Source organism: Schistocerca serialis, unplaced genomic scaffold (genome assembly GCF_023864345.2).
Source record: "Schistocerca serialis cubense isolate TAMUIC-IGC-003099 unplaced genomic scaffold, iqSchSeri2.2 HiC_scaffold_1363, whole genome shotgun sequence".
In the NCBI taxonomy this organism is placed as follows: domain Eukaryota; kingdom Metazoa; phylum Arthropoda; class Insecta; order Orthoptera; family Acrididae; genus Schistocerca; species Schistocerca serialis.
Window position 1 is genome coordinate 14,410,785 of NW_026047584.1, and position 13,898 is coordinate 14,424,682.

A 13,898-nucleotide genomic window follows, 5' to 3' on the forward strand; every position below is an offset into this window, starting at 1 on the left:
AGAGGGATATAGTAAACCTGAAGTGAAGCATTGGAATCTATAACTAGTGTCACAGGAATGGTTCAAAACATAGAAGGTAAGAAGAGTCAGTTTTCTTGTACTTAAGTCGGCATTGTGCTTTTGTATTTAATTCCGATGCAATTTCTGAGTTTCATAGTCAATAAGAAGTCAGTGGGATACAGTAAACCTGAAGTGAAACATCGAAATCTATAAGTAGTGTCACAGGAATGGTTCAAAACATATACAGTAAGAAGAGTCAGTTTACTTGTACTTAAGTCGGCTTTTGTATATAATTCCGATGCAAGTTCTGTGTTTCATCGTCAATAAGAAGGTCAGAGGGATACAGTACACCTGAAGTGAAGCATCGGAATCTATAACTAGTGTCACAGGAATGGTTTAAACATAGACATTAAGAGGAGTCAGTTTTCTTGTACTTAAGTCGGCATTGTGCCTTTTGTATTTGATTCCGATGCAATTTCAGTGTTTCATCGTCAATAAGAAGGTCAGAGGGATATAGTGAACCTGAAGTGAAGCATCGGAATCTATAACTAGTGTCACAGGAATGGTTCAAAACATAGAGAGTAAAAAGAGTCAGTTTTCTTGTACTGAAGTCGGCATTTTGCCTTTTGTATTTAATTCCGATGCAATTTCTGTGTTTCATCGTCAATAAGAACGTCAGAGGGATACAGTAAAGCTGACGTGAAGTTTCGGAATCTATAACTAGTGTCACAGGAATTGTTCAAAACTTAGACAGTAAGAAGAATCAGTTTTCTTGTACTTAAGTCGGCATTGTGCCTTTTGTATTTAATTCCAATGCAATTTCTGTGTTTCATCGTCAATAAGAAGGTCAGAGGGATACAGTATACCTGAAGTGAAGCATCGGAATCTATAACTAGTGTCTCATCAATGGTTCAAACATAGACAGAAAGAAGAGTCCGTTTTCTTGTACATAAGCCGGCATTGTGACTTTTGTATTTAATTCGGATGCAATTTCTGTGTTTCATCGTCAATAAGAAGGTCGGAGGGATACAGGAAACCTGAAGTGAAGCATCGGAATCTATAACTAGTGTCACATGAATGGTTCAAAACATAGACAGTAAGAAGTGTCAGTTTTCTTGTACTTAAGTCGGCATTGTGCCTTTTGTATTTAATTCCGATGCAATTTCTGTGTTTTATCGTCATTAAGAAGGTCAGAGGGATACAGTAAACGTGAAGTGAAGCATCGGAATCTATAACTAGTGTCAAAGGAATGGTTCAAAACTTAGACAGTAAGTAGAGTCAGTATTCTTGTACTTAAGTTGACATTGTTCCTTTTGTATTTAATTCCAATGCAATTTCAGTGTTTCATCAACAATAAAAAGGTCAGAGGGATACAGCAAACCCGAAATGAAGCATCGGAATCTATAACTAGTGTCACAGGAATGGTTCAAAACATAGACAGTAAAAAGAGTCAGTTTTCTTATACTTAAGTATTCGTAGTGCCTTTTGTATTTAATTCCGATGCAAGTTCTGTGTTTCATCGTCAATAAGATGGTCAGAGGGATACAGTAAACCTGAAGTGAAGCATCGGAATCTATAACTAGTGTCACAGGAATGGTTTAAACATAGACATTAAGAGGAGTCAGTTTTCTTGTACTTAAGTCGGCATTGTGCCTTTTGTATTTGATTCCGATGCAATTTCTGTGTTTCATCGTCAATAAGAAGGTCAGACGGATATAGTGATTCTGAAGTGAAGCATCGGAATCTATAACTAGTGTCACAGGAATGGTTTAAAACATAGAGAGTAAGAAGAGTCAGTTTTCTTGTACTTAAGTCGGCATTGTGCCTTTTGTAGTTAATTCCGATGCAATTTCTGTGTTTGAATGTCAATAAGACGGTCAGAGGGATACAGTAAACCTGAAGTAAAGCATCGGAATCTATAACTAGTGTCACAGGAATGGTTCAAAGCATAGACAGTAAGAAGAGTCAGTATTCTTGTACTTAAGTCGGCATCGTGCCTTTTGTATTTAAATCCGATGCAATTTCTGTGTATCATCGTCAATAAGAAGGTCAGAGGGATACAGTAAACCTGAAGTGAAGCATCGGAATCTATAACTAGTGTCACAGGAATGGTTCAAAACATAGACAGTAAGAAGAGTCAGTTTTCTTGTACTTAAGTCGGCATTGTGCCTTTTGTATTTAACTCCGATGCAATTTCTGTGTTTCATCGTCAATAAGGTCAGAGGGATACAGTAAACCCGAAGTGAAGCATCGGAATCTATAACTAGTGTCACAGGTATGGTTCAAAACATAGACAGTATAAAGAGTCAGTTTTCTTGTACTTAAGTCGGCATTGTGCCTTTTGTATTTAATTCCGATTCAATTTCTGCGTTTCATAGTCAATAAGAAGTCAGTGGGATACAGTAAACCTGAAGTGAAACATCGGAATCTATAAGTAGTGTCACAGGAATGGTTCAAAACATATACAGTAAGAAGAGTCAGTTTACTTGTACTTAAGTCGGCATTGTGCCTTTTGTATTTAATTCCGATGCAATTTCTGTGTTTCATCGTCAATATTAAGGTCAGAGGGATACAGTAAACCTGAAGTGAAGCATCGGAATCTATAAGTAGTGTCACAGGAATGGTTCAAAACATAGACAGTAAGAAGAGTCAGTTTTCTTGTACTTAAGATGGCATTGTGCCCTTTGTATTTATTTCCGATTTAATTTCTGTGTTTCATCGTCAATAAGAAGGTCAGAGGGATATAGTGAACCTGAAGTGAAGCATCGGAATCTATAACTAGTGTCACAGGAATGGTTCAAAACATAGAGAGTAAGAAGAGTCAGTTTTCTTTTACTGAAGTCGGCATTGTGCCTTTTGTATTTAATTCCGATGCAATTTCTGTGTTTTATCGTCAATAAGAACGTCAGAGGGATACAGTAAAGCTGACGTGAAGTTTCGGAATCTATAACTAGTGTCACAGGAATTGTTCAAATCTTAGACAGTAAGAAGAATCAGTTTTCTTGTACTTAAGTCGGCATTGTGCCTTTTGTATTTAATTCCGATGCAATTTCTGTGTTTCATCGTCAATAAGAAGGTCAGAGGGATACAGTAAACCTGAAGTGAAGCATCGGAATCTATAACTAGTGTCACAGGAATGGTTCAAATCATAGACAGTAAAATGAGTCAGTTTTCTTGTACTTAAGTATTCGTTATGCCTTTTGTATTTAATTCCGATGCAAGTTCTGTGTTTCATCGTCAATAAGAAGGTCAGAGGGATACAGTAAACCTGAAGTGAAGCATCGGAATCTATAACTAGTGTCACAGGAATGGTTTAAACATAGACATTAAGAGGAGTCAGTTTTCTTGTACTTAAGTCGGCATTGTGCCTTTTGTATTTGAGTCCGATGCAATTTCAGTGTTTCATCGTCAATAAGAAGGTCAGAGGGATATAGTGAACCTGAAGTGAAGCATCGGAATCTATAACTAGTGTCACAGGAATGGTTCAAAACATAGAGAGTAAGAAGAGTCAGTTTTCTTGTACTTAAGTCGGCATTGTGCCTTTTGTAGTTAATTCCGATGCAATTTCTGTGTTTCAATGTCAATAAGACGGTCAGAGGGATACAGTAAACCTGAAGTGAAGCATCGGAATCTATAACTAGTGTCACAGGTATGGTTCAAAGCATACACAGTACGAAGAGTCAGTATTCTTGTACTTAAGTCGGCATCGTGCCTTTTGTATTTAAATCCGATGCAATTTCTGTGTATCATCGTCAATAAGAAGGTCAGAGGGATACAGTAAACCTGAAGTGAAGCATCGGAATCTATAACTAGTGTCACAGGAATGGTTCAAATCATAGACAGTAAGAAGAGTCATTTTTCTTGTACTTAAGTCGGCATTGTGCCTTTTGTATTTAACTCCGATGCAATTTCTGTGTTTCATCGTCAATAAGAAGGTCAGAGGGATACAGTAAAACCGAAGTGAAGCATCGGAATCTATAACTAGTGTCACAGGAATGGTTCAAAACATAGACAGTATAAATAGTCAGTTTTCTTGTACTTAAGTCGGCATTGTGCCTTTTGTATTTAATTCCGATGCAATTTCTGCGTTTCATAGTCAATAAGAAGTCAGTGGGATACAGTAAACCTGAAGTGAGGCATCAGAATCTGTAACTAATGTCACAGGAATGGTTCAAAACATAGACAGTAAGAAGAGTCAGTTTTCCTGTACTTAAATCGGCATTGTGCCTTTTGTATTTAATTCCCATGCAATTTCAGTGTTTCATCGTCAATAAGAGGGTCAGAGGGATACAGTAAACATAAGGTGAAGCATCGGAATCTATAACTAGTGTCCCTGGAGTGGTTCAAAACATAGACAGAAAAAGAGCCAGTTTTTTGTACTTAAGTATTCGTTGTGCCTTTTGTATTTAATTCCGATGCAAGTTCTGTGTTCCATCGTCAATAAGAAGGTCAGAGGGATACAGTAAACCTGAAGTGAAGCATCGGAATCTATAACTAGTGTCACAGGAATGGTTCAAAACATAGACGGTAAGAAGAGTCAGTTTTCTTGTACTTAAGTCGGCATTGTGCCTTTTGTATTTAATTCCGATGCAATTTCTATGTTTCCTCGTCAATAAGAAGGTCAGAGGGATACAGTAAACCTGAAGTGAAGCATCGGAATCAATAACTAGTGTCACAGGAATGGTTCAAAACATAGACAGTAAGAAGAGTCAGTTTTCTTGTACTTAAGTCGGCATTTTGCCTTTTGTATTTAACTCCGATGCAATTTCTGTGTTTCATCGTCAATAAGAAGGTCAGAGGGATACAGTTAACCCGCAGTGAAGCATCGGAATCTATGACTAGTGTCACAGGAATGGTTCAAAACATAGACAGTAAAAAGAGTCAGTTTTCTTGTACTTAAGTCGGCATTGTGCCTTTTGTATTTAATTCCGATGCAATTTCTGCGTTTCATAGTCAATAAGAAGTCAGTGGGATACAGTAAACCTGAAGTGAAACATCGGAATCTATAAGTAGTGTCACTGGAATGGTTCAAAACATAAACAGTAAGAAGAGTGTACTTTAGTCGGCATTGTGCCTTTTGTATTTAATTCCGATGCTAGTTCTGTGTTTCATCGTCAATAAGAAGGTCAGAGGGATACAGTAAACCTGAAGTGAAGCATCGGAATCTATAACTAGTGTCACAGGAATGGTTTAAACATAGACATTAAGAGGAGTCAGTTTTCTTGTACTTAAGTCGGCATTGTGCCTTTTGTATTTGATTCCGATGCAATTTCAGTGTTTCATCGTCAATAAGAAGGTCAGAGGGATATAGTGAACCTGAAGTGAAGCATCGGAATCTATAACTAGTGTCACAGGAATGGTTCAAAACATAGAGAGTAAGAAGAGTCAGTTTTCTTGTACTTAAGTCGGCATTGTGCCTTTTGTAGTTAATTCCGATGCAATTTCTGTGTTTCAATGTCAATAAGAAGGTCAGAGGGATACAGTAAACCTGAAGTGAAGCATCGGAATCTATAACTAGTGTCACAGGAATGGTTCAAAGCATAGACAGTAAGAAGAGTCAGTATTCTTGTACTTAAGTCGGCATCGTGCCTTTTGTATTTAAATCCGATGCAATTTCTGTGTATCATCGTCAATAAGAACGTCAGAGGGATACAGTAAACCTGAAGTGAAGCATCGGAATCTATAACTAGTGTCACAGGCATGGTTCAAAACATAGACAGTAGGAAGAGTCAGTTTTCTTGTACTGAAGTCGGCATTGTGCCTTTTGTATTTAATTCCGATGCAATATCCGTGTTTCATCTTCAATAAGAAGGTCAGAGGGATACAGTAAAGCTGACGTGAAGTTTCGGAATCTATAACTAGTGTCACAGGAATTGTTCAAAACTTAGACAGTAAGGAGGATCGGTTTTCTTGTACATAAGCCGGCATTGTGATTTTGTATTTAATTCGGATGCAATTTCTGTGTTTCATCGTCAATAAGAAGGTCGGAGGGATACAGGGAACCTGAAGTGAAGCATCGGAATCTATAACTAGTGTCACATGAATGGTTCAAAACATAGACAGTAAGAAGTGTCAGTTTTCTTGTACTTAAGTCGGCATTGTGCCTTTTGTATTTAATTGCGATGCCATTTCTGTGTTTCATCGTCATTAAGAAGGTCAGAGGGATACAGTAAACGTGAAGTGAAGCATCGGAATCTATAACTAGTGTCACAGGAATGGTTCAAAACTTAGACAGTAAGTAGAGTCAGTATTCTTGTACTTAAGTTGACATTGTGCCTTTTGTATTTAATTCCAATGTAATTTCAGTGTTTCATCAACAATAAAAAGGTCAGAGGGATACAGCAAACCTGAAGTGAAGCATCGGAATCTATAACTAGTGTCACAGGAATGGTTCAAAACTTAGACAGTAAGAAGAGTCAGTTTTGTTGTACTTAAGTCGGCATTGTGCCTTTTGTATTTAATTCCAATGCAATTTCTGTGTATCATCGTCAATAAGAAGGTCAGAGGGATACAGTAAACCTGAAGTGAAGCATCGGAATCTATAACTAGTGTCACAGGAATCGTTCAAATCATAGACAGTAAGAGGAGTCAGTTTTCTTGCACTTAAGTCGGCATTGTGCTTTTCGTATTTATTTCCGGTGCAATTTCTGTGTTTCATCGTCAATATGAAGGTCAGAGGGATACAGTAAACCTGAAGTGAAGCATCGGAATGTATAACTAGTGTCACAGGAATGGTTCAAAACATAGACAGTAAAAAGAGTCAGTTTTCTTGTACTTAAGTATTCGTTGTGCCTTTTGTATTTAATTCCGATGCAAGTTATGTGTTTCATCGTCAATAAGAAGGTCAGAGGGAAACAGTAAACCTGAAGTGAAGCATCGGAATCTATAACTAGTGTCACAGGAATGGTTTAAACATAGACATTAAGAGGAGTCAGTTTTCTTATACTTAAGTCGGCATTGTGCCTTTTGTATTTGATTCCGATGCAATTTCACTGTTTCATCGTCAATAAGAAGGTCAGAGGGATATAGTGAACCTGAAGTGAAGCATCGGAATCTATAACTAGTGTCACAGGAATGGTTCAAAACATAGAGAGTAAGAAGAGTCAGTTTTCTTGTACTTAAGTCGGCATTGTGCCTTTTGTAGTTAATTCCGATGCAATTTCTGTGTTTCAATGTCAATAAGACGGTCAGAGGGATACAGTAAACCTGAAGTGAAGCATCGGAATCTATAACTAGTGTCAACGGAATGGTTCAAAGCATTGACAGTAAGAAGAGTCAGTATTCTTGTACTTAAGTCGGCATCTTGCCTTTTGTATTTAAATCCGATGCAATTTCTTTGTATCATCGTCAATAAGAAGGTCAGAGGGATACAGTAAACCTGAAGTGAAGCATCGGAATCTATAACTAGTGTCACAGGAATGGTTCAAAACATAGACAGTAGGAAGAGTTAGTTTTCTTGTACTTAAGTCTTCATTGTGCCTTTTGTATTTAATTCCGATGCAATTTCTGTGTTTCATCGTCAATAAGAAGGTCAGAGGGATACAGTAAACTGAAGTGTAGCATCGGAATCTATAACTAGTGTCACAGGAATGGTTCAAATCATAGACAGTAAGAAGAGTCAGTTTTCTTGCACTTAAGTCGGCATTGTGCTTTTCGTATTTATTTCCGGTGCAATTTCTGTGTTTCATCGTCAATAAGAAGGTCAGAGGGATACAGTAAACATGAAGTGAAGCATCGGAATCTATATCTAGTGTCACAGGAATGGTTCAAAACATAGACGGTAGGAAGAGTCAGTTTTCTTGTACTTAAGTCGGCATTGTGCCTTTGTGTTTAAATCCGATGCAATTTCTGTGTTTCATCGTCAATAGGAAGGTCAGAGGGATACAGTAAACCTGAAGTGAAGCATCGGAATCTATAACTAGTGTCACAGGAATGGTTCAAAACATAGACAATAAGAAGAGTCAGTTTTCTTGTACTTAAGTCGGCATTGTGCCTTTTGTATTTAACTCCGATGCAATTTCTGTGTTTCATCGTCAATAAGAAGGTCAGAGGGATACAGTAAACCCGAAGTGAAGCATCGGAATCTATAACTAGTGTCACAGGAATGGTTCAAAACATAGACAAAAAAAAGAGTCAGTTTTCTTGTACTTAAGTCGGCATTGTGCCTGTTGTATTTAATTCCGATGCAATTTCTGCGTTTCATAGTCAATAAGAAGTCAGTGGGATACAGTAAACCTGAAGTGAAACATCGGAATCTATAAGTAGTGTCACAAGAATGGTTCAAACATAAACAGTAAGAAGAATCAGTTTACTTGTACTTAAGTCGGCATTGTGCCTTTTGTATTTAATTCCGTTGCAATTTCTGTGTTTCATAGTCAATAAGAAGATCAGAGGGATACAGTAAACTTGAGGTGAAGCATCGGAATCTAAAACTAGTGTCACTGGAATGGTTCAAAACATAGACAGTAAGAAGAGTCAGTTTTCTTGTACTTAAGTCGGCATTGTTCCGTTTGTATTTAATTCCGATGCAATTTCTGTGTTTCATCGTCAATAATAAGGTCGGAGTGATACAGTAAACCTCAAGTGAAGCATCGGAATCTATATCTTGTGTCAAAGGAATGGTTCAAAACATAGACAGTAAGAAGAGTCAGTTTTCTTGTACTTAAGTCGGCATTGTGCCTTTTGTATTTAATTCCGATGCAATTTCTGTGTTTCATCGTCAATAAGAAGGCAGAGGGGTACAGTAAACCTGAAGTGAAGCATCGGAATCCATAACTAGTGTCATAGGAATGGTTCAAACATAGACTGTAAGAAGAGTCAGTTTTCTTGTACTTAAGTCGGCATTGTGCCTTTTGTATTTCCTTTCGATGCAATTTCTGTGTTTCATCGTCAATAAGAAGGTCAGAGGGATACAGTAAACGTGAAGTGAAGCATCAGAATCTTTAACTAGTGTCACAGGAATGGTTCAAATCATAGACAGTAAGAGGAGTCAGTTTTCTTGCACTTAAGTCGGCATTGTGTTTTCGTATTTATTTCCGGTGCAATTTCTGTGTTTCATAGTCAATAAGAAGGTCAGAGGGATACAGTAAACCTGAAGTGAAGCATCGGAATCTATAACTAGTGTCACAGGAATGGTTCAAAACTTAGACAGTAAGAAGAGTCAGTTTTCTTGTACTTAAGTCGGCATTGTGCCTTTTGTATTTAATTCCAATGCAATTTCTGTGTATGATCGTCAATAAGAAGGTCAGAGGGATACAGTAAACCTGAAGTGAAGCATCGGAATCTATAACTAGTGTCACAGGAATGGTTCAAAACATAGAAAGTAAAAAGAGTCTGTTTTCTTGTACTTAAGTATTCGTTGTGCCTTTTGTATTTAATTCCGATGCAAGTTCTGTGTTTCATCGGCAATAAGAAGGTCAGAGGGATACAGTAAACCTGAAGTGAAGCATCGGAATCTATAACTAGTGTCACAGGAATGGTTTAAACATAGACATTAAGAAGAGTCAGTTTTCTTGTACTTATGTCGGCATTGTGCCTTTTGTATTTAATTCCGATGCAATTTCTGTGTTTCATCGTCAATAAGAAGGTCAGAGGGATATAGTGAACCTGAAGTGAAGCATCGGAATCTATAACTAGTGTCACAGGAATGGTTCAAAACATAGAGAGTAAGAAGAGTCAGTTTTCTTGTACTTAAGTCGGCATTGTGCCTTTTGTAGTTAATTCCGAAGCAATTTCTGTGTTTCAATGTCAATAAGAAGGTCAGAGGGATACAGTAAACCTGAAGTGAAGCATCGGAATCTATAACTAGTGTCACAGGGATGGTTCAAAACATAGACAGTAGGAAGAGTCAGTTTTCTTGTACTTAAGTCGGCATTGTGCCTTTTGTATTTAATTCCGATTCAATTTCTGTGTTTCATCGTCAATAAGAAGGTCAGAGGGATACAGTAAACCTGAAGTGAAGCATCGGAATCTATAACTAGTGTCACAGGAATGATTCAAATCATAGACAGTAAGAAGAGTCAGTTTTCTTGCACTTAAGTCGGCATTGTGCTTTTCGTATTTATTTCCGGTGCAATTTCTGTGTTTCATCGTCAATAAGAAGGTCAGAGGGATGCAGTAAACATGAAGTGAAGCATCGGAATCTATATCTAGTGTCACAGGAATGGTTCAAAACATAGACGGTAAGAAGAGTCATTTTTCTTGTACTTAAGTCGGCATTGTGCCTTTTGTATTTAACTCCGATGCAATTTCTGTGTTTCCTCGTCAATAAGAAGGTCAGAGGGATACAGTAAACCTGAAGTGAAGCATCGGAATCTATAACTAGTGTCACAGGAATGATTCAAAACATAGACAGTAAGAAGAGTCAGTTTTCTTGTACTTAAGTCGGCATTGTGCCTTTTGTATTTAACTCCGATGCAATTTCTGTGTTTCATCGTCAATAAGAAGGTCAGAGGGATACAGTAAACCCGAAGTGAAGCATCGGAATCTATAAGTAGTGTCACAGGAATGGTTCAAAACATAAACAGTAAGAAGAGTCAGTTTACTTGTACTTAATTCGGCATTGTGCATTTTGTATTTAATTCCGATGCACTTTCTGTGTTTCATCGTCAATAAGAAGGTCAGAGGGATACAGTAAACCTGAAGTGAAGCATCGGAATCTATAAGTAGTGTCACAGGAATGGTTCAAAACATAGACAGTAAGAAGAGTCAGTTTTCTTGTACTTAAGTTGGCATTGTGCCCTTTGTATTTAATTCCGATGCAATTTCTGTGTTTCATCGTCAACAAGAAGGTCAGAGGGATACAGTAAACCTGAAGTGAAGCATCAGAATCTGTAACTAATGTCACAGGAATGGTTCAAAGCATAGACAGTAAGAAGAGTCAGTTTTCCTGTACTTAAATCGGCATTGTGCCTTTTGTATTTAATTCCCATGCAATTTCAGTGTTTCATCGTCAATAAGAAGGTCAGACGGATACAGTAAACATGAAGTGAAGCATCGGAATCTATAACTAATGTCACAGGAATGGTTCAAAACATAGACAGTAAGAAGAGTCAGTTTTCCTGTACTTAAATCGGCATTGTGCCTTTTGTATTTAATTCCCATGCAATTTCAGTGTTTCATCGTCAATAAGAAGGTCAGAGGGATACAGTAAACATGAAGTGAAGCATCGGAATCTATATCTAGTGTCACAGGAATGGTTCAAAACATAGACGTTAAGAAGAGTCAGTTTTCTTGTACTTAAGTCGGCATTGTGCCTTTTGTATTTAATTCCGATGCAATTTCTGTGTTTCATCGTCAATAAGAAGGTCAGAGGGATACAGTAAACCTGAAGTGATGCATCGGAATCTATAACTAGTGTCACAGGAATGGTTCAAAACATAGACAGTAAGAAGAGTCAGTTTTCTTGTACTTAAGTCGGCATTGTGTCTTTTGTATTTACCTCCGATGCAAATTCTGTGTTTCATCGTCAATAAGAAGGTCAGAGGGATACAGTAAACCTGAAGTGAAGCATCAGAATCTATAACTAGTGTCACAGGAATGGTTCAAAACATAGATAGTAAAAAGAGTCAGTTTTCTTGTACTTAAGTCGGCATTGTGAATTTTGCATTTAATTCCGATGCAATTTCTGCGTTTCATAGTCAATAAGAAGTCAGTGGGATACAGCAAACCTAAAGTGAAACGTCGGAATCTATAAGTAGTGTCACAGGAATGGTTCAAAACATAAACAGTAAGAAGAGTCAGTTTACTTGTACTTAAGTCGGCATTGTGCCTTTTGTATTTAATTCCGATGCAATTTCTGGGTTTCATCGTCAATAAGAAGGTCAGAGGGATACAGTAAACCTGAAGTGAAGCATCGGAATCTATAAGTAGTGTCACAGGAATGGTTCAATACATAGACAGTAAGAAGAGTCAGTTTTCTTGTACTTAAGTTGGCATTGTGCCCATTGTATATAATTACGATGCAATTTCTGTGTTTCATCGTCAACAAGAAGGTCAGAGGGATACAGTAAACCTGAAGTGAAGCATCAGAATCTGTAACTAGTGTCACAGGAATGGTTCAAATCATAGACAGTAAGAAGAGTCAGTTTTCTTGCACTTAAGTCGGCATTGTGCTTTTCGTATTTATTTCCGGTGCAATTTCTGTGTTTCATCGTCAATAAGAAGGTCAGAGGGATACAGTAAACATGAAGTGAAGCATCGGAATCTATATCTAGTGTCACAGGAATGGTTCAAAGCATAGACGGTAAGATGAGTCAGTTTTCTTGTACTTAAGTCGGCATTGTGCCTTTTGTATTTAATTCCGATGCAATTTCTGTGTTTCATCGTCAATAAGAAGGTCAGAGGGATACAGTAAACCCGAAGTGAAGCATCGGAATCTATAACTAGTGTCACAGGAATGGTTCAAAGCATTGACAGTAAAAAGAGTCAGTTTTCTTGTACTTAAGTCGGCATTGTGCCTTTTGTATTTAATTCCGATGCAATTTCTGCGTTTCATAGTCAATAAGAAGTCAGTGGGATACAGTAAACCTGAAGTGAAACATCGGAATCTATAAGTAGTGTCACAGGAATGGTTCAAAACATAAACAGCAAGAAGAGTCAGTTTACTTGTACTTAAGTCGGCATTGTGCCTTTTGTAATTAATTCCGATGCAATTTCTGTGTTTCATCGTCAATAAGAAGGTCGGAGGGATACCGTAAACCTCACGTGAAGCATCGGAATCTATAACTAGTGTCACAGGCATGGTTCAAAACATAGACAGTGAGAAGAGTCAGTTTTCTTGTACTGAAGTCGGCATTGTGCCTTTTGTATTTAATTCCGATGCAATTTCTGTGTTTCATCGTCAATAAGAACGTCAGAGGGATACAGTAAAGCTGACGTGAAGTTTCGGAATCTATAACTAGTCTCACAGGAATTGTTAAAACTTAGACAGTAAGAAGAATCAGTTTTCTTGTACTTAAGTCGGCATTGTGCCTTTTGTATTTAATTCCGATGCAATATCCGTGTGTCATCCTCAATAAGAAGGTCAGAGGGATACAGTAAACTTGAAGTGAAGCATCGGAATCTATAACTAGTGTCACAGAAATGGTTCAAACCATAGACAGTAAGAAGAATCAGTTTTCTTGTACTTAAGTCGGCATTGTTCCTTTTCTATTTAATTCCGATGCAATATCTATGTTTCATCGTCAATAAGAAGGTCAGAGGGATACAGTGAACCTGAAGTGAAGCATCGGAATCTATAACTAGTGTCACAGTAATGGTTCAAAACTTGGACAGGAAGAAGAGTCAGTTTTCTTGTACTGAAGTCGGCATTGTGCCTTTTGTATTTAATTCCAATGCAATTTCTGCGTATCATCGTCAATACGAAGGTCAGAGGGATACAGTGAACCTGAAGTGAAGCATCGGAATCTATAACTAGTGTCTCAGGAATGGTTCAAAACATAGACAGTAAAAAGAGTCAGTTTTCTTGTACTTAAGTATTCGTTGTGCCTTTTGTATTTAATTCCGATGCAAGTTCTGTGTTTCATCGTCAATAAGAAGGTCAGAGGGATACAGTAAACCTGAAGTGAAGCATCGGAATCTATAACTAGTGTCACAGGAATGGTTTAAACATAGACATTAAGAGGAGTCAGTTTTCTTGTACTTAAGTCGGCATTGTGCCTTTTGTATTTGATTCCGATGCAATTTCAGTGTTTCATCGTCAATAAGAAGGTCAGAGGGACACAGTAAACACGAAGTGAAGCATCGGAATGTATAACTAGTGTCACAGGAATGGTTCAAAACATTGACAGTAAAAAGAGTCAGTTTTCTTGTACTTAAGTCGGCATTGTGCCTTTTGTATTTAATTCCGATGCAATTTCTGTGTTTCATCGTCAATAAGAAGGTCAGAGGGATACAGT